This window comes from Leuciscus leuciscus (genome assembly GCF_965113295.1).
Source record: "Leuciscus leuciscus genome assembly, chromosome: 10".
Taxonomy (NCBI): domain Eukaryota; kingdom Metazoa; phylum Chordata; class Actinopteri; order Cypriniformes; family Leuciscidae; genus Leuciscus; species Leuciscus leuciscus.
In genome coordinates, this window is record NC_138734.1 from 7,481,877 (window position 1) to 7,502,276 (window position 20,400).

Below are 20,400 nucleotides of genomic sequence, written 5' to 3' on the forward strand. Positions count from 1 at the left end.
CTTGTTGATTTTGTAGTGATACATTCTCACTGCTTGATGCTACACCACTAAAATGAAATCTAGTTAAATGTTTTTTAAAACCTGCATAACTTTTAAATTGCAAGCAACAACCATCCTGAGCACAAACCAGCTCAAATTTCTTGCCAGGATACAAACCATGTACAAGTTTAAGGTGCCGAATTAATTTTACTGTTGTAGCAAGCAGCGTTTTACAGATGTAGCATCTAAACATCATTCAATAACTTAGCTCTGAGCTCCTTTACCCTTGGGCTCTCACTTGTGGTGCCAACATCAATTCCGTAGATTGTAGTCTGGAGAAAAGTGTACATATTTTTGAGTGGAAGATCATAACTGATGCTGAAAACAAAATGGACCTTGAAGAGTTCATCAATTGCTGCAAGTAAAGAGGATTCTTGACAGGGGATGAGCTTTTTATCAACCACAATGAAGAACTGACTGATAGCTTCCTTGCTGCTCCCTGTGGCAGGAATGTATGGTTGACGATTCTCTTCCGCCTCAAGATGTTCCTGTATACTCCGGCATGCCTGAATGAAGAAAACAAACAAACAAAAACACAAATTTGATTAATAGTAATGACAAACAAGTGCAGGTTTATCAGTTAGCATCAATTTTAGTCTTTTTAGCTTGATTGAACATTGTACAGAACAAGAGACACTCCAGAAGAAAACAGTATATGCACCAACTAGCTGTTAAAGGTGATTTTTAAGCATGACATTTTTTATTAATTTTTTTCTGAAAATTAGATTCTGACCCAAAGAGGAGCGTGAAGTCCTGAAGAATCTGAAGCAGTTTGCAGAAAACATGTAAAGAAATTACCATAAAATATTACATTTCTTAACAAGCTAAATGTGTTTTCAACAAAGCAGACTATTTGACAATTCTCTGAAACTAGCATTTCAATTTGGTCAAAAAAAAGGAAAGACAAAATCCATACCAATCCTTTAGTATCCAGGAATGGAGGAAAAACTGAGAGAATGGTGGTGGATTTCTCTGGATCATGGATAAGGTGCTGTCTGTATTCAAACGTGGTCCTCATCTTCTGCATGATGACCTCACGGTCACTTGTATGATTCATCAAGGAGATAGCCTCTAAACTTTGGTCATTATCTAGCTGATCTTCACGGTGACACGGCTGTCTGTCAAGCAAAGGGCCTCCCTTTTCCTCTGTTTTTGGATCATCCTTATTTGCAGAAGGTTTTGTCCCCCGTTGTACTGTTTTGAGGCGCCATGACAAGAACCCAGTGTTTTTTTGGCCATCATAAAAATTTTCCTAATGAAATGACACAAATTAAAACTCAAAATTGTAACCCTCCATCGAAAATGACAACTTCTTAGAAAGACATTTCTAAATGATCACAAAAATACTGAATGTTCTAATCTCACATAATGACTTACATATCCAGTCCTCCCTTGGGGATCTCTGAGTGAGGGAAACAAGGTGATAATTCCCAAACCATAGTTCTGTTTGGTAAGTCGATGTGGGACTCTCCTGAAAAATGGAAACACTCAATGTTACTTCACAATGATGAGAATTGTTTAAAAATATATAACTAAACTACTCTTATTTTCAGAACAATCAACAGCTTATTACTTAAAATTTGTAGCACCCAACTAATATAGTTCACAATTTATATACTATCATAATCACTAACAAATTAAATAACCCAAGACTATTACATTTTGATAATTACCCTTCTGTCCCAATCATGTGTGCAACCAAGATGTTCACCATCAGTTTTCTCATGTCATCGCTAATTGTCCCTGTATCTTCACACTCCTTCAGCACATTTGCTCCACCTGGTCTTGTGTGTAGAATTTCTTTTATCAACTATAAAAAGAGGAACATTAACCAATTATGTAAGGGATGAAATACATCCAGCCAGTTGTTATAGCAGAATAAACTCCGACAGGCTGATCAGGACATGAAGCGGTGGGTTCTTGAAAATTTAAAATATGAAGGTGTTTTACTTTAGCTCACCTGCCCTCCATCTCTCAATTACCATGACAAAAAAATAAATAATATATATATATATATATATATTTGCACTGATTAACTGTTCACCAAAAGACTAGTAATGTGCGCTAACGAAGTAAATAGGGTCAATTGACCAATCAGAATCAAATGTTCCACAGAGCCATGTAATAAGAGAGTAGAAAATGCAGGAATATTTAAATGCCCTGAACGATGGTCCTGAACTGGAAAATTACTATTGTGTATAAAAAAATAAAAAAAAAGATCTGAATTAAACTTTTAGCATGTAAAGCTCAAGGTTATGATAAGTAAATCCCCCAATGTCTGTGTAAGGCTACTGGGACTCACATCTCTGGCCTCTCACATTATCATCCTTCCTGAATCGTTTTGGACTAAACCAGTCACTGTCCTCACTGCTTTTTGAAGTTAGAGACAGTGTATCTGTATCCAAGCTGACTGAAGATTGAGGTGTGGAAGGTCCTGTTAATGTTCAAACTAGGGTTAATAGACATATTTGGAATACATTTATCCACACATCATCAACACTAGCTACAACATTTAAAATACTGTACATATTAAACACTACCAGCATTCATTCAGATATTGGGATTTGATATCATTCAATAGCTCCTGTTATCACTCACCAATGTCATTCAATTAATTTATGACAAAAACCAACCCACTAGTGGTCATTAGATCAGCAAACACATCTTTATCCACCTCTGTGCCAGTGTCATCTGTAACTGTAACTGCAAGATCTTCCAGAATTGAGAACTTCTCTTTCACTGCACAACAAAAGTTTTATCAAATTTAGGCAATGCTTTATTCACAATTTGACACATAAGGATAGCAATATATATATAGTTTTAGGTTGGTAAGATTTTTAATGTTTTTGTTTTTTTAAGTCTCTTTTGCTAATCAAGGCTGCATTTATTTGATTAATAAATTAAAAAAGAATAATAATAATATTGTGAAATATTATTACAATTTAAAACAGTTATTTTCTGTGTAATATACAGTAATAGTGTAATTTATTCCTGTGATCGCTGAATTTTCAGCATCATTACTCCAGTCTTCAGTGTCACATGATCCTTCAGAAAACATTCTAATATGATGATTTGATGCACACCAAACATTTCTGGTTATTATCAGTGTTGAAAACAGTTTTTTACATTTTTATTTCAGGATTTTTTTTAAAAGAAAGTTCAAAAGAACAGCATTTATCTGAAATGGAAAGCTTTTGTAACATTAAACACTACCGTTCAAAAGTTTGGGGTCAGTAATAATTTAAATTTTTTTTGGGGGGGGAAATAAATAACATAAATCAATAATTTTATTCATCAAGGGTGAGTTAAATTGATCAAACGTTACAGTAAAGACATTTATAATATTAGAAAATATTCTATTTTAAATAAATACTGTTCTTTTGAACTTTCTATTCATCAAATAATTCTGAGAAAAAAGTGTACACAACTGTTTTCAACATTGAAAATAATAGGTAATGAATGTTTGAGCATCAAATCATCATATTAGAATGATTTCTGAAGGATCATGTGACACTGAAGACTGGAGTAATGATGCTGAAAATTCAGCTTTGATCACAGGAATGAATTACACTTTACTATATATTACATAGAAAACAATAATTTTACATTGTCATATAATTTCACAATATTAATGTTTTTTATTTATTTTTTTATCAAATAAATGCAGCCTTGGTGAGCAGAAGAGACTTCTTTTAAAAACATTAAAAATCGTACCGATATAAAACTTTTGACCGGTAATGAATATATACACATAATTATTAATAACGACTTCATTACTTACCTTCTGCTATAAATATATCAAAGCAAGCCTCTGGGATTTTTATGAACTTCTTCTGATGTCTAAATTGTGCTTTGACTATCATAGTGATTTTACCTCTGAACTCCTGTGGGAGAGGAATAAACATCTTACTGGGTTGCTAACTTGCTATAAATAAAATTTGATTCAATATGAAACCATTTTTTTTTTTTTTGTAATAAAATAAATTACATTTCAAAATATCAAAACATCAAAGATGCCATTTTCATTTTCTCCATGTAAACGCAAATTTGTGAAACCGACGTCTTACGCACATTACGAGATCAATATATCGATTGACTACTGTCCACGTCTGACTTTGCTCCATTAAATATGAGTAAAATGTACAAATAAACAAAAATAAATCAGCTGCATGTGAACAAATCTATGTTTTTTTTTTGTTTTTTCTGTCCGTCGACTCTCTTTTTTTTTTTTTTATTGCAGAACTTACACATAATTACAAGCTCAGGGAAGTGAAGCAAGGTTGTATCTCTTACAATGAACAAACAATGAAACGAGGAGAAAAATAAATAAATAAATAAAAATACATAAATATCCTGGATTTGCATGAAGCACATTATGTAATTATACATACAAAAAAAGAAAAGGAAAAGAAAAGCATAACAACAAGGTTAAGTCATATCTTTGAATAAATCATCATAATGCATCAAAAATGTTGCACTTTTTTTGTTATTTATAAGTCTAAGGGAAGAAATAAAATAATTAAGGTCAGCAAGAAAAAGAGGGAAGCTCAAAGGAGACTTAAGCCATTTTTGCTTGTGGATGAAGAATTTTGCATATAAGATAAGGAAATTAACAACATGTTCAAGGGACATCCGCTTTGGGTTTTCATAATAAAAGATAATCTCTTTAAGAATGAAGGTGTGGGTCACATTTGTAGGGCCAAAAACAAAAGCACTTAAATTAGCCCAAAATCGATTGGTTACATTACACTCACAAAATAAATGGGGGACAGTTTCCTCAACAAAACCACAAAAAGAGCAAGTCTCATCAATATCAGAATATTTAGAAATGGAAGAGTTAACAGGATAGATTTTATGAAGGATTTTATAATGAATTTCCTTAACTTTGTTGGATACACAAAATTTACTAGGCAAAAGCCAGGCCTTTCTCCAAATTACATTTGTTACAAGGGATCCCCAATAGAATTTACCCCTTGGAGTAACCTTTCTCTTCATTTGAAAAATTGAGCGAATATGTCTGTTGTTGCATTTTCGATCTAAAAAATCTATCTCACCCAAGCGTAAAGCCGGATAAACACTATTACCTTGTAATGACAATGACTATGACATGTGATGACATGCGGTCACATGCTGTTCAAATTAGTAAATCCTGATCTCCAAACACATCCTTCGTTGTCTCCTTAGACAACGAGTTTATTCATGGTGCCTCAGTCTGCTTGAACGGTCAAAATTGCATCTTTGTGGCTCCCCAGAGGGATATTTGAGTCACATAGGGAACCCTGTTTTGGAGAATCCCCTCTAAAACCCCCATTTCAGCATGGACTCCCTGTGACTTTTATAGACTCGTGACATTCCAGATACTCCACACACACACACACATACACACACACAAACATCCTTTGTGTTTAACTTAACATCCTTTAATGTATGTAACTCAGACTTGTATCTGAACTTCCTGTATGCATATGTGATTAATGTTGTTTTGATCATATAGTTATGATCTTCGAGTGTTTGGCTCTGAAATGTATTTTTGAAGAATGTTCTCCCAGTAGAATCGCATCCCGTAACCCGATCTCATTGGCAGGTCATAAAAGTTGACCACCAAGCTCATTCAGCCCTATGCAAAGGAGACCACGGGTGCGCAACATTCCAACACACACACACAAACACACTCTGGACTTTGAAACAGAAACCCCCTACAGAAAAGGACTTTTACCCATAAAGTCACTCTTAAATGTACTAAATATATATATTTGTGTGTTAAGAGGTGTGTGTAAACCATAGGAAAGCATATGTCCTATTTGTAACATTAATAGAACTGCAAATGCCTATACTAATGCATAATAATGTATCTTTGCATTGCTACAACGTCTATATTCTATTTTTGATATCTCTGTAATCCTCTCCAGCTAACGGAGTTGAATTCCGATAGCAGAATTCAGTGATGCGCATTGTTTTATACAGTTCATATGTCTGGAGAAAACCCCTCTCAAGTTAAAGTCAATCATGACTCATTCGAGTGGGCGTGTCTAACCGGACAAAGGAATCTTCCCGCTCGAAAAATCTCGACAGATGATTTGCCCTTCACGCAAAAGGAGGCGTACACGAGACACTGTTAAAAGTCCGAACCTTCAGTTTAAACTCTCTCTCAACTCTCAACGCAACTCAACCCTCTTCTGACCTTCTCCTCCACGTGCAGCGCTTCTCCTCCCAACGCAACCAGCGGGACAGGCCTTGGCTTCTCCTCTGGACGCATGCCCGCGTCATGTAGAAGCTGCCGTTCTTTTTGCAACTAAGTTCCTACACGCCTTTCCCTTCCACAAGGGAAATGATCTGAACTTTCTCGGTAACGTTAAATTCAAGTGAGCCTTTACATCGTCTTGCGAAACGACCCAAAAGACGAAGCTAGACGCAAACCAGCCGGACACGCGCACACACGCCTCTTCAGCACCGCACTGAAAGAGCACAGAATCTTGCAAGTAACGTAACTCTCTAAACGCTGATTTCAGGTGTCCAGTTCTTAGGTCTGTGAATTAAGTTACCCTCTATCTCTTCTCTCTGTCTTTCTTTCTTTCTTTCTTTCTTTCTTTCTTTCTTTCTTTCTTTCTTTCTTTCTTTCTTTCTTTCTTTCTTTCTTTCTTTCTTTCTTTCTTTCTTTCTTTCTTTCTTTCTTTCTTTCTTTCTTTCTTTCTTTCTTTCTTTCTTTCTTTCTTTCTTTCTTTCTTTCTTTCTTTCTTTCTTTCTTTCTTTCTTTCTTTCTTTCTTTCTTTCTTTCTTTCTTTCTTTCTTTCTTTCTTTCTTTCTTTCTTTCTTTCTTTCTTTCTTTCTTTCTTTCTTTCTTTCTTTCTTTCTTTCTTTCTTTCATTTATTCTGACCATGCGATGTTTTGTTTGGTTAAATGTTGTCTGTTTTACTGTTTGCATTTTTACGTACGTTTATATTGTAGCTCATATAATCTCTCTAGTGTACATTTATTAAAAATTCATTTATACTTTAACTGTCTCTGTGTTTGAAAACCCACCTTGTAAGTCAATGAAACTAAAAGATCTAAGCTACAAGCTCGATATCGACTACCTTGAGTAGTTTTAATTCATAAACTCAGGAAGTTATGTTCGTGGCCAGAAGATAAACTTTCTTGGAGTTTGTAAACAGGAAAACTCCTTCTTAACTGATAATCTTACATTTATTCGCTGGACGAATGACTGATGTCGAGATCAGTTACAGAACGAGGTATTTCCGAAAATTAATAAAGTAGGGGAGAGCAGGGGCGAAAGTACCATTTTTCAGAAAAACATAATTTGAAAAGATGATGTTTTAGACAGAGATATATTTTTGCTGTGGTCAGTCACTCACAAGTGTGGTCTATCAATACCAGGTGGTATTTTGTAAAAATGTAGAAGGACTTCAGTATAATTTCACTTTGAACTTAAGACTGCTCATGTTACTTTCGACCCCGTCAGTTGGGACGAAAGTAACACACAGGTGGGTCAAAAGTAACACAACAATATACAAGCTAGATTGTTTGTGTTACTCTTGTTTTTTTTGTTTTTTTTTTATTAGCCTAAATATATCTGAGTATATGACCTTGTTAACATGTAACTGCAAACATATTTTGGCCTTTATATTTGCAAAAAAAAATTTAATTTACATTTTCATTTTAAATTTCAGTTTCATCAATGTTTCAAATAACCCAACAGTACAAACTTGAATTCTTTAGAATATTTTTTTTTATTGGCAATGTCAATCTATTTTATAAAATGTGTTTTCAACATGAACAATATGAAAATTAAATTAAATTACCATAATATAAATTCTCAACATAATGTAACAATAGTCATGTTTCCATCAATTTTTTATGCATAAATTTAAAATCTGCATTAAAACATCAGGATGGAAACCCTGCAAATACATAGGTGGAGGTGGAAAAGCTATAAGGTATGGCTAAAACCTAAATGTGACTAAGGTAAATGGAATGGTGACAGAAATCAGCTGATTTAAATGTGAATGCACTCTCTTAAACATCTGGCTGAATCAGACCTCTATCTGTCTTACTGACCCTCACTCTTGCCATGTTCTGTTGGTATAACATGACATAAACATGTTTTAATAAATGCTGCAACACAGAGAAAGTCACCACATTAGCAGCGCGACAAAAGAAACACTTGTTTTCACTATAGCGGGACAAAAGTAACAAGTGTTACTTTCGTCCCGACAGGAACTCCTGACGTTTAAACCCGATTTACTTTTATAATGAAAAACTCTAACAAGGCAAACTTCAGGATGTGTTACAGCACTCAATAACATGTAGATTGATCATTACTGTTTGACATGAAACGAAAAACACATCTTGTAATTAGAAAAAAAAGTACCGCTTCAGTAATTTACTTATCGAACTCGAAAACTGCTTACTGGACCTAACTGCGGGAAACGATGACGAAATCACGTGATATTTGGCAGCTCCGTCAAGGGTTGCGTACTGAACGTGCTGTCATAGCTTGAAATGCTAATATAGTCAGGGCTCTGAGAAAATCGCTTTGTTACTTTCGTCCCGCGTTACTTTCGCCCCGGTTCTCCCCTAATGTATATGCGATTTATGAATTATGACCATGAGTTATGATTAGTAATATTTCCCAAATTCCCTATATTCTTGAGCTAATTCGCATTGACCCAGAGTCGTTTACGTTACAACGCTGAGGGCCAGAGTAAACCATCACTGCTTTAAATAACGCAGAACATAAGCTGACCTGACTGTCCATTAAACAACTTCATTTGAATGGTTTGTGTTTTTTGTTTTACTTTCAGACCAGCACTGGAGAACGCCTGACAATGGGATGTTGAGACTTCTTCCTCTGGTTGAGAAAAAGCTACACCACATCAGTGATCACATCTTCTGTTCTTCAACTGAACAAACTGTTTAGACGAGGAAGAAGAACACGAACATGATAGAGACGTACAGGGAAGAGCAAGAAACCAGTTTAGCTGTGATAATGAATCATTATTTTCCAACACAATATCAAATCTGTTTTCTGTAGGTGACTGAATATGATTCTCTGGCACTCGTTTTGTGGCTTCAGCAGCTGTGAATGGATTCATATGATGTTGACGTATTTTTGAAGACACATTTTTATTTATCTTGAATCTCATTTTTCTTTATGCTACTTTATCAACTTTATGCTTTGTCCTCCAATAAAGTGTTGTTTAATAAAGTATGGTGACTATTGTGTATTGAAAGTGGTGTTTGGTACAGTAAATATAAATTTTTATTTGAGAAATTTTAATTTCTTATTTCTTTAGTTTAATTAGTTTAAAATAACTACATATAATTAATAACTTCTAAATAACTACATATAATTAAAAATAATAATAATTAAATAACTGGCCTGTTGGAGTATGCTTTTACTTCTACAAAAAGGGCAGATTAGGTACCTAGTCTTATTTTTTATTGCATAAATGAATCAGATGATTTAGATTAATTCACAAATAACACACACGTAAATGCGGTGGACAAAAAATAAATAGGGGTGCACTATCTAAGCTTTCACATTGCCTTTTAAGTCTAGTAATTTACATAATCATAGCAGATGCTTTTGTCCAAAGCAGCTTTAAAGGAGAACTTGGTAACTTTTTTAACTTAATAAAACTGTCTAGAATTCATTTGGATGGTTAAACAACCTGTTCTGGTGATATTGGTGACTTTCCCCGCTGGAAAACCAACCTTGCAACTTGGGGACTACCGTCCCGGCAAGATAGAAATTGGAAGTATCGTGAGAAGCGAGAACGAGAACGAGCGCGAAACACGAATTGCTTTACGGCAATTCGACATAAACACACACGCATGTATGATGTATTACCAGATGACCCACCTCGGTAGACATAGCTCCACACGATACAGTTGGCTTGCTCCGATCAAAACAAATGCACATGAGCAGCGGTAGAGAGGGGGAGGAGGCCGCCGCAAGTGAGTTTTTTACGACCGTGTTGTGAAATATACGCCCCCCCACAGCTGTAGGGGGAGCTCGTGGGGAAAACATGCGACAACAAAAGGAAAAATCAGCGAAGAAGTGACTAGAGTTCGCTAGAGTTGCCGAGTTCACCTTTAAAAGTGAGGAAAACAACGAAACCGTTATAAAGATAAAATAATAGGCTACATAGATACGTTTCAACCGTTTTTAGAAACACACACACAGTGTGAGCAATGTTCTTATTAGGTGTTTACGCGTTTGTCACAGAAACGATAAATATTTAATCATAATCACGACAAATATTAGAGAAAAATACAATATGATGTATGCCAGCATCTTGCGCATCAAAACAAACTTGTCCTTCCTCCATCACGGTTGAACTCGCACTAGATCCAGCAAGGGTGAGCTAGAACTCTAGCTCCTCCCATTTGACTCTGCATCGAGCATTGGTCCCATTTGACTCTGCATCGAGCATTGGTCAATGACGTCACCCGCCTATTACGTCTCGTCTTTCCATTGGACTGGTTATACACGTGCTTCACGACGCAATCACGCAGGGCGTTCCCACCGCGTCTCGACGCAGCTCGAGTTCCCTTGAAAGGGAAGCTGATGTTTCGCCATGTAATCAGACAGTCGATTCCTAAGTTCCGATACAAAATATTAGTAAGTATTTCACAGAAACTTTTATAAAACCGTAGACAGGAATGTGTGTACTAGCTACTTGATGGAAAAGATGGAGGAGTTTGTGAATCGGTTGGATATCTAGACTAAATTTGGATCAAGGGGACTTTTTATGTCTTGAGGCCCTTTACAGGCGACGTCCACATTAATACTTTTTTTCTGAAAGGACGTGTTTGACATTTTTCATCCTGTAGTAAAGGAACGGGGTTTCTTTTGTGTATCGTGCTGTAAGTTAGGCTATGTGATGATTTTTCAAATTACTTTTTTGAGTGAACGCATCGATGTCATTATCTATTTACCTCCAACTCTCATGATCAGATCATTGATAAAGATGTTTAATTAAGTTTAATTACTTTAGTTTTGTGTTTGTTCGTCATTTACATCCAGTGTCAGTGGAGATCAGACTGTTTCAACTGTTCAGCTTCATCATGGATGACAGACAAACATCCAGAGATGAAGATTTTTCTCCAGTTTGCAGGTACTTTAAATGAATACATTAAATAACCCTTTATAGGCCCATAATAAAAGAGATGTCTGTTTTAAATGAATTTCTTGAAAACAATGTCTAAACCCTCCTCAAGTGCTTTTCATCCAAACAGTATGAAGATCTTACATATGATGATTATCATCAAAAACTAATTAAATCTGTTCTGTTATAGTTCAGTTCAGCAGGAGAGATCAGAACCAGCGCCCAGCTGTGTGTCTTTGAGGAGTGACGGGTCTATGGATTATCCAATACATTTTAAGAATGACAATACACAGACTGATCTCAGGTAGGCTACAACATTTCTTAAAGACATGATTAACATTTTAATATTATGGTGTTTTGTATTTTGTATGTATGATATTCATAATAGACATTGTCTTCACCTGATGCAAGAGAGACATATCTATGAGTGTTCCAATTTCATGGCTTGGAATCAGATAAATAGCATTTTATTGAAAGAGATGCTTATAATATTTGAAACACCCAGCTTTTGTGGTCATTTTAAATGGACTGCAGTCCTTTTTGTTTGTACCTGGGCGTTGTGGAATTGCAGGTAATGTGCAGCAGTGCTGCTGTGGCCTTACATGTATATTCAGAGCTCAAAAAAATACCCTATTCTATATTCTGACCTCAAACCCATTATAACCTCCTCCAAAATGACTCCTCCAAAAATGACCAACAGATGGTATCAATGTAATACAATTAAAGGGGTCATATGACGGTTCTAAAAAGAACATTATTTTGTGTATTTGGTGTAATGCAATGTGTTTATGCGGTTTTAGGTTAAAAAACAAACAAACTCATTATTCTACACATACTGTACATTATTGTTGCTTCTCTATGCCCCGCCTTTCTGAAATGCGTTGATTTTTACAAAGCTCATCGTTCTGAAAAGCGCAGCGTGCTCTGATTGGCCAGCTAGCCAGTACATTGTGATTGGCCCAATAACCTTAAAGGGGTGGTATAATGCTCTTTTCACAAGATGTAAAATAAATCTTTGATGTCCCCAGTGTGTGTATGTGAAGTTTTAGCTCAAAATACCCCACAGATATTTTATCCTTTTACCTCATACAGACATGCACTGAAAATGTCAATGTTTATGTTCAAACCAGAGTCAGACAATAATGGAGAGACTCAAGAAGTGACAACATGTAGAATGCAACAGTACATTTCTGAATGGTTAGTTGATGAATTTAGCTTATGTGTTATCTTCTATTCATTGATTAGCATTTTTTAAGGACTTCAACATTACACACTAACTAAAGTTAAAAAAGTGAAATCATAATCAACCACCCCTTCAAGCGTGTGACGGAAATGTCTCGCCCCTTACCATATTTGGAACATCAGCTCCAGAAGCAATAATGGCAGTAGGCCGCTGTCGGTAGCCTAAAAGAGGCCTAGAAATAGGGTTTCGTTCCACCAAGTGGGGCACTACCTACTTTTTTTTATATTTAACATCAGAAATATATAGAGATTCCTTAGGAAAAAGTTCTCCACACACAACCTTGCAGTTTTTGAGAAAAATGATGCTAAAGGTGCCCATTTAAAAAAAAAGGGAAACCATAGGGAATTTTGCACTTTCAAACCTGTTTATCATATAAACCCAAAAATGCCGAATTACCACTTGAAATACAAAATAAACCAGTTTGAAATGTGTGATATACCTGAAGTTGCTATCTAGGGACAGTAAACATTACAAGATTATCAAGAAAATTTCTAGTGTAGCATTAACATTCTAATTACTTCTCATTATGTTGTTCCAATTCAAAGGTAATATTTGAGGTAAAATCTGAATAACAAATAGAATTAAGCCAAAATATAATAACAGACTATAAGCTGTAAGCTATAAGCTGCCAACTCTCATGCATTCACCGTGAGACTCACGCAATTGACACTTTTCACACGCTCTCACGCCACACATCCATTTTCTCACGCACAGAAAAATCGCGAAGCAAAGAGGACACGGAGACCGACAGACAGAGCAGGTTAGCCACGCCTTCCTAAAACTCTTCTTTCAAACACGCCCCAACAAATCTAGGTCAGAGAGTGGGGGCAGAGTTTCATAAATAAATTTATACGCAAAGAAAGAAGGCGTAACTTTTGTTCTCGCTGTATTATTGTTGCCGCCAGCGCCGCCATGTCGTAGAGACACTGTGTTTTTCGCTGTGAAAGCCAAACTAAATGAGTTTGGCCTTCCAAAAGAGGACACAATTAGAAAACAATGCTTAAACTTTATTTACAACTGTTCCAGAACAGTACAACTAAAACATTCGACTGTGTGCTGCACAATTTTCGGAGGACTGTTTCCAGACCCTGCGAGAGTACAAGGCAGGCTGTGCACAAAGCTGATTCTAAAAAGTGGGGCAATTCCATATTTGCATGTACATTCTGGCGCTTCTGACTCACACACAGCCTGTAAGTATGTTTTCATATTTTAAGAATTTGCTACTGACTATTCAAAAATCTCTTTCATTAAAATATTTAAATGTCTTTAAGAAATGTTGTAGCCTACCTGAGATCAGTCTGTGTATCGTCATTCTTAAAATCTATTGGAAGACCCATAGACCCGTCACTCCTCAAAGACACACAGCTGGGCTCGGGTTCTGATCTCTCCTGCTGAACTGAACTATAACAGAACAGATTTAATTAGTTTTTGATGATAATCATCATATGTAAGATCTTCATACTGTTTGGATGAAAAGCACTTGAGGAGGGTTTAGACATTGTTTTCAAGAAATTCATTTAAAACAGACATCTCTTTTATTATGGGCCTTTAAAGGGTTATTTCATTTGGAAATATGTTCAGATGATATGGTCCCATGAATTGTCTGAGTAGAAACAATGTCGTAACTTTTGTTCTCGCTGTATTATTGTTGCCGCCAGCGCCGCCATGCAAAGATGATCGCTCATCTTGGACATCTGCATTTTCCGGATCAGAATCGAGCTCGAATTGATAAGGTAGTTCTGACATGATCACCTGCCATTATTGCTTCTGGAGCTGAAGTTCCAAATATGGTAAGGGGCGAGACATTTCCGTCACACGCTTGAAGGGGTGGTTGATTATGATTTCACTTTTTTAACTTTAGTTAGTGTGTAATGTTGAAGTCCTTAAAAAATGCTAATCAATGAATAGAAGATGACACATAAGCTACCTAAATTCATCAACTAACCATTCAGAAATGTACTGTTGCATTCTACATGTTGTCACTTCTTGAGTCTCTCCATTATTGTCTGACTCTTAGGCCGCTGTACGTGAGCTGTATCGTTCAGTTTCGTTCCGACAAACGGGGCACTACTTTTTCTTTTGCTCAATATGTTCAACGTAAATAAAAGGTATCCAAGCAAAAAGTTCTCCACGCATTATCCTGCAGTTAATGAGAAATTGTAATTTATTGGCGCACTATATTGACTGCGTATTGAGACATATAAAACTGTTGAGATTGATTTTCAACCAATCAGCATAGAAAATGTAAGTAGGTCCCAGCCGAAATCAAGCCAATATCACTACGCACATGTAAACATGGAGGAGGACGTAAGCAGCGCATCTTCATCTGATAGCGGCGATCAAGCTCGATTAACACCCGTAAAGTGTATTCTTCATGTCGGAAAAGATGGTGGGAAAGGTCCGCAGCCCTTTACTGAAGTCCGATGGGGAAAAAAATCAAGCAATGTGCGTAGGAATGGCTCAAAACGTCGGACACTTCAGCTATTGCTAATAAACATGTTTCCCTCCTGGACAAACCGGTCTCTGATGTCCCAACAACTACGGGTTTCACCCGGCCTGCTATCTGCGTTTTATAGACAAAAAAAACTTTTTATTTTTATTTGCAAAAAAAACTTGCATCACAATAAGTGTATTGTGATTGTCAAAACATTTTAGTAACTAAACTGAATTTTATTAGGTTTAGTGACAACATGTTACAATGTTTATATGGTACAATTTCTGGAAAGCTACTTTTTTTTTTTTAAACACATTTCTTGAAACAAATGTCACGATTTCAATTCAATTCTTGCGATTTGATTTAATATTGACTCATTTGGATACATGTTAGGTACACAAGATAGGCGTTCATTTTTCTCAAGAAAAAAAAATACATAGGCTAGACAGCCCTATCAGCTGGTAGTAGGCCTATTATTTAAGGTTAAAAATAACTCAAATTAAATATAATGCGTTTTTATTATAATAACAACTTTATTTAATGATATAAGTACAAATATAATAAATATGTAATATAGTACACATATTTAGCAAAATACTCTCTATAGCTCTTTTTCTAGCCAACTAACGTGCCTATATTATGGTCATTAAATGGCTTTCCTGAGGTAAATGTTATGTGACATAATTGTTCTCCAGCTGTTTTATTGACCCCTTTGTTTGATTGATTGATCGATATTATGTATGAAGAATATAGGCTACATTTTGGTAAGCTGTACTGTTTCTTTCAACATTGTTCATTCGTGTTTATTTACTATAGCTAGTAGAGATGATCGGGTCACGTGCCGCTAGGGATCTGTCGCGTCACAATTACAAGCACCAAAACGGTATTTATTGTTTGAATTTCGTAATAAAATTGACAGAATCTGAGAGCTGAGATTTTTTTTCATATCATAACTAACAGGGCCGGATTCAGCCAGCCCCACTAGGGGGTGCAGGTAGAATATCAGGGGGGGCAAGTCATTTAACGGAACATTTAAATTTGACAAATATAGTGATTTGATTTTATATTGTGATATATATCGATATGGCCAGAAATGAAAAAATATATTGTGAAATGAAAAAATCCTATATCGCCCAGCTCTAATCTATCAGCTCCTTTGATCCATTTGATTTGTCTTATCAGGTTTTATGTTGGATGCCCTTCCTGACACTACCCTCTGCATTTACCCGGGCTTGGGACCGGCACAAATAGGACACTGGCTTGTGCCCTGTTGAGGCTGCATTTATCTTTTTTTTTTTGTCTGTCTGTTTGTCTTCCTGTCTGTCTGTCTTTGTCTGTCCTTTCGTTTTTTATTTCAATCTTTTTTATTTCTTTTTTGGGGGGGTTTTGTTTTCATTTCTTTAGCTCTGTACACAGCATGGCTTATATCAGTCATTATAGCATCAGTCGTCTGCTTTTCTGTGCAAAAGTCCTAACAAATGCGTCCATATCTAGACCTGTTGTTATGGCCTTCTCGTGAGCCAGAATTGAGGCTGCATTTATCTCTTTTTTTTTTTTTATCTGTCTGTCTGTCTGTCTGTCTTCCTGTCTGTCTTGTCTGTCTGTCTGTCTGTCCTTTCGTTTTTTATTTCAATCTTTTTTATTTCTTTTGGGTTTTTTATTTTATTTTTTTTATCCGCAACAGCCACGGATGGGCTGGGAGCGACGGGGGCTGCGGGTCTTGTGCAACTAGAACTAGGTGTACTGGTACTGGACTGGGCACGGGGGTTAGAAATTGTAGCGAGTCGAGGAGCAGTATCACCCGACGAGCCGGGTGATTCGGTCTCTGCTGCAGCTAATGCCCTAGCAGCCTCGTTGCTGCTGCCAGTGCTAGCTTTAGCAACCAGAAATCGGCGCATACTCGACTCGTCACTCGGTGCAAATTACAAGAGAAAGCGATAGAGAGATATGGAGGGAATGAGAACGCTTACAGAAAGAGTAACCAAATAATTTCAGTGACTGACGGCGAAGGAAACTCAAAACAGGGGCTGAGCTCAGCTGACGACAGTGTGTCTGCGTACTCCGCTCTGCAGTGACTGACTGAGACGTGAAGCTCAGCAGGTTCACCACAAGCCGGTGAAGCGACTGGCCACGCCCTCCCTATGCATCTACCAATCAGTAGCTACTTTGAATGAGGGATAGAGAGCAGAGAGCGCTCACTCTGACCATTTTTCTTGAAATATTTTTTTAAATTTGGGATCTTTACATGCCATCACGTTTGGGGGGCAGTCACGGCATTTGGGAGGGCATTGCCCCTCCTTGCCCATGCCTATATCCTGCCCTGTTCTGACCTCTGCGAGAGTGGTTAGATGAAGTGGACGGACGTCCAACATCTGGGTTCTGCTTCGCCCTCGTCCCGTGAGCCTGACCTGTGGACACAGAAACAGAAAACTCAGAAGACAGAGATGGTAAATATCCAGGACGATCCTGGCTCTGTGTCTGGGTCGGGTCTGGCAGCGGCAGAGGTGGACAGTAACAAAGTACATTTATTTGAGTACTGTACTTAAGTACACTTTTTGAGTATCTGTACTTTACTTGAGTACTATTTTTTCTGGAAACATTTTACTTTAACTTCACTACATTTGAAAGACAAGTATCATACTTTTTACTCCACTAACGTTACATTTATGTCAAGGTCCTTGAGTAGAAAGTAGTTGGATTCTGACATCAATCTGACTTTCATTTTCAATGTTGGGTTTGGTCTTTTAAATGCTCATTTTGTCATTGTTTTGGAGCACACTAGCTTATAACAGTGGCTGACATATTCATCCTAAAAGCCAAAAATCTTTAAATAGGGCACTATTTGAGGGAACAGCCCGAAACTATTGTGGACGTTATTGAGAGCACTTATTCAATCTCACATTCAATCCCACTACAGGAACTGTGTTCTAGAAATAAATGATATATTGATATGAGGGTGGGTAGGTAGGCAGGCATAGATTCAGAGGCATAAGGTACTGTAAGTATTACAAACAATAATAAAACAGTGCAATGACATTTACTTTTTACTTTTGATACTTAAGTACTTTTAAAAACAAGTACTTCTGTACTTTTACTCAAGTAAAAATCAGTCTTTTCAACTTTTACTTGTAACTGAGTAATATTTGACCAAAAGTATCTGTAACTTACTTTCACTCAAGTAAGGAAATTGTGTAACTTACTTTGTCCATCTCGGGGCAGCGGATCCTGATCACGGTCATCAGAATCGGACGTCCAAACCTCCCGACCAGCCGTCTGACCGAAAGCAGCTCTCCTGGATCTGGAGTGCTCTAAGGATGGAATATTTCACATATCACATAACGTTAGTTTAATCATAATAATCAATAATCAATGTCTGTGGTCAATTACAGATTTTTACTTCAGTTAAGTTACTCAAATTCAATTCAAGTTTATTTCACATGCAATGAATCAAATAAATGGGATCAAATGGGATCAGTCAGTCATTGTACAACACACCATAACAAATAAATTAAAAATTAAAGCACTCACTTCCTCTTCCACCCATCATGAAATTACGCGCCATCGCCAACCTGCAAGAAAATCAGTACAAAATACAAGACAATACAATACAATAGAAATATCCTCAGAAATAGCGTTACTGTTTCATTTCATTAGCCTCCAGACTTGCTTAAAAAAAAACAAAAAAACAGAACCATTAAAGCTATTTTTGTGACAGTAACGTCATATAATATATAATATTATAATATTGAAAGTATTGATTTTAGAAATACATCTTATTACGTATGGTATACATAACATATTGTGCTTTTTATTTATTTAGTTAAATTACAAACATTTCAAGTAGCCTACAATGCAACAAAAAAACAAAATGAATACAAGGCACTGTAAATACAATTCAAAATGTATAAACCAAAGAATAACAACAACAACTAAAGTATAAATGTACATAATAATAATAAAATAAATAATAAATGCAGAAATTAAAGTTTATAATATCAGGGCAGTTATATGTATTTGAAAAGCTTTAAAATTTGTATTGTTTTTATAAGCTTTTTGTTTTGTGATCTCATGTTTAAAAGATATTCTAAGTATATTGTGAGATCAGTGTTATAAAAGGTAATATAGGAGGGTTTCTTTTGAGTTATTTTTGTCTTATGGATTTAAAACTTTGCCAAAATAATTAAAAGATTAATGATATAATTTTGTTTTTCAGAAAAAGAATTCACAAATCTAATGACTAGGCAATTTTAAATATTAATATTACACATATTAATTCCATTGGCTGGTCCAGCAACCAATCGCATTGCATCTCGCGTGGGCCGAGGTTCCGTATCTGCTTTACTTTTCGAAATGGATGATCCCCATGGAGAGAGAACCTGGATTTGTAAAGTTGGGACGGTTGTTTTATTCTCAACGATATGAAAAGTGTTGCCACTCCCATTTATTGCACATGTTCCCCCGAAATGATATTGCACGACCCGTAAATATGCAGGCAAACGCGGTTGCCTACTATATCAGTCGAGCCAATAGTGCGGCAAGATACTGAAATAGGATTATTATTAACCAATCATATGTAGCTTATTTAGAACAGCTGTGATTCAGCTTTCGGATACGAGCAGCAGCAAATTGACCATCGCCAAGGACATTATTTCTGTGATTGTAAGTATTCATTTAATTAGAATATGATATCTATATAAAATGTTTGTTTTGTACGCTGTGTTGTTAAGCGTCTCGTTAGTGTCGTTTTAACCCTTGTATGGTGTTCGGGTCTGTAGGACCCGGTTTCATTTTTTATCAAGAGAAAAATTATACGATTAATTATTTTTTCAAACTCAGACTCATTGGCCTTGGCTCATTTTCTGTGAAGAATATATATCTGAACACATTTTCAATGACCACACCACACACCCACACCCACACAGGCTGTCCGGCTAGACCCGGGGCTAATAAAAAAATATAGTGTGTTATTGTGTGTGTGTGTGTGTGTGTGTGTGTGTGTGTGTGTGTGTGTGTGTGTGTGTGTGTGTTCTTGTATATGGTTTATGAGGACACAAATGTGTATAATGACATGGGTATTACAACGTAAACATGGTTTATGAGGACATATGTGTCCTTCTAAACCAAACGGCTTAAAAAACATACTAAATCTGTGATTGGTAGGTTTAGGGGTAGGGTTAGTGTAGGGGGATAGATTATACAGTTTGTACATTAGAAAAACCATTACGCCTATGGAGAGTCCTCATAAACCACATATCTGTGTGTGTGTGTGTGTGTGAGATTGTAAGTGTGAGTGCAAGAGTGAGTTCTGTGTTTCTTAAAGGTATACTCCACCAGACAGTTTTAGATACCATTGACTTCCATAGTAGGAAAAAAATATATACTATGGAAGTCAATGGTATCTAAAACTGTCTGGTTACTGACATTCTTCTAGATATCTTCCTTTCTGTTCAGCAAAAGAAAGAAATTCATACAGGTTTGAAAAAACATGAGGGTGAGTATATGATGACAGAATTTTAATTTTTCGGTGGAGTAACGTTATACCTTTAAAGGGTCAGTAAGAAGCCAATATTCT

At 36.3% G+C, this 20,400-nt stretch overlaps 1 long non-coding RNA gene across 3 annotated transcripts; it reads left to right on the forward strand.

The window, feature by feature from the left end:
- The first annotated feature begins 10,579 nt into the window (after positions 1-10,579).
- Positions 10,580-14,588, forward strand: LOC309507176. Of its 3 annotated transcripts, none has more exons than XR_014209070.1 (3): positions 10,580-10,664; positions 11,070-11,160; positions 13,805-14,588. It is a non-coding gene; the product is annotated as an uncharacterized lncRNA (long non-coding RNA). The 3 variants fall into 3 exon arrangements; XR_014209071.1 differs by having other exon boundaries at positions 13,820-14,588; XR_014209072.1 differs by lacking the exon at positions 10,580-10,664 and adding an exon at positions 11,342-11,455 and having other exon boundaries at positions 10,869-11,160; positions 14,053-14,588.
- Positions 14,589-20,400: the final 5,812 nt, after the last annotated feature.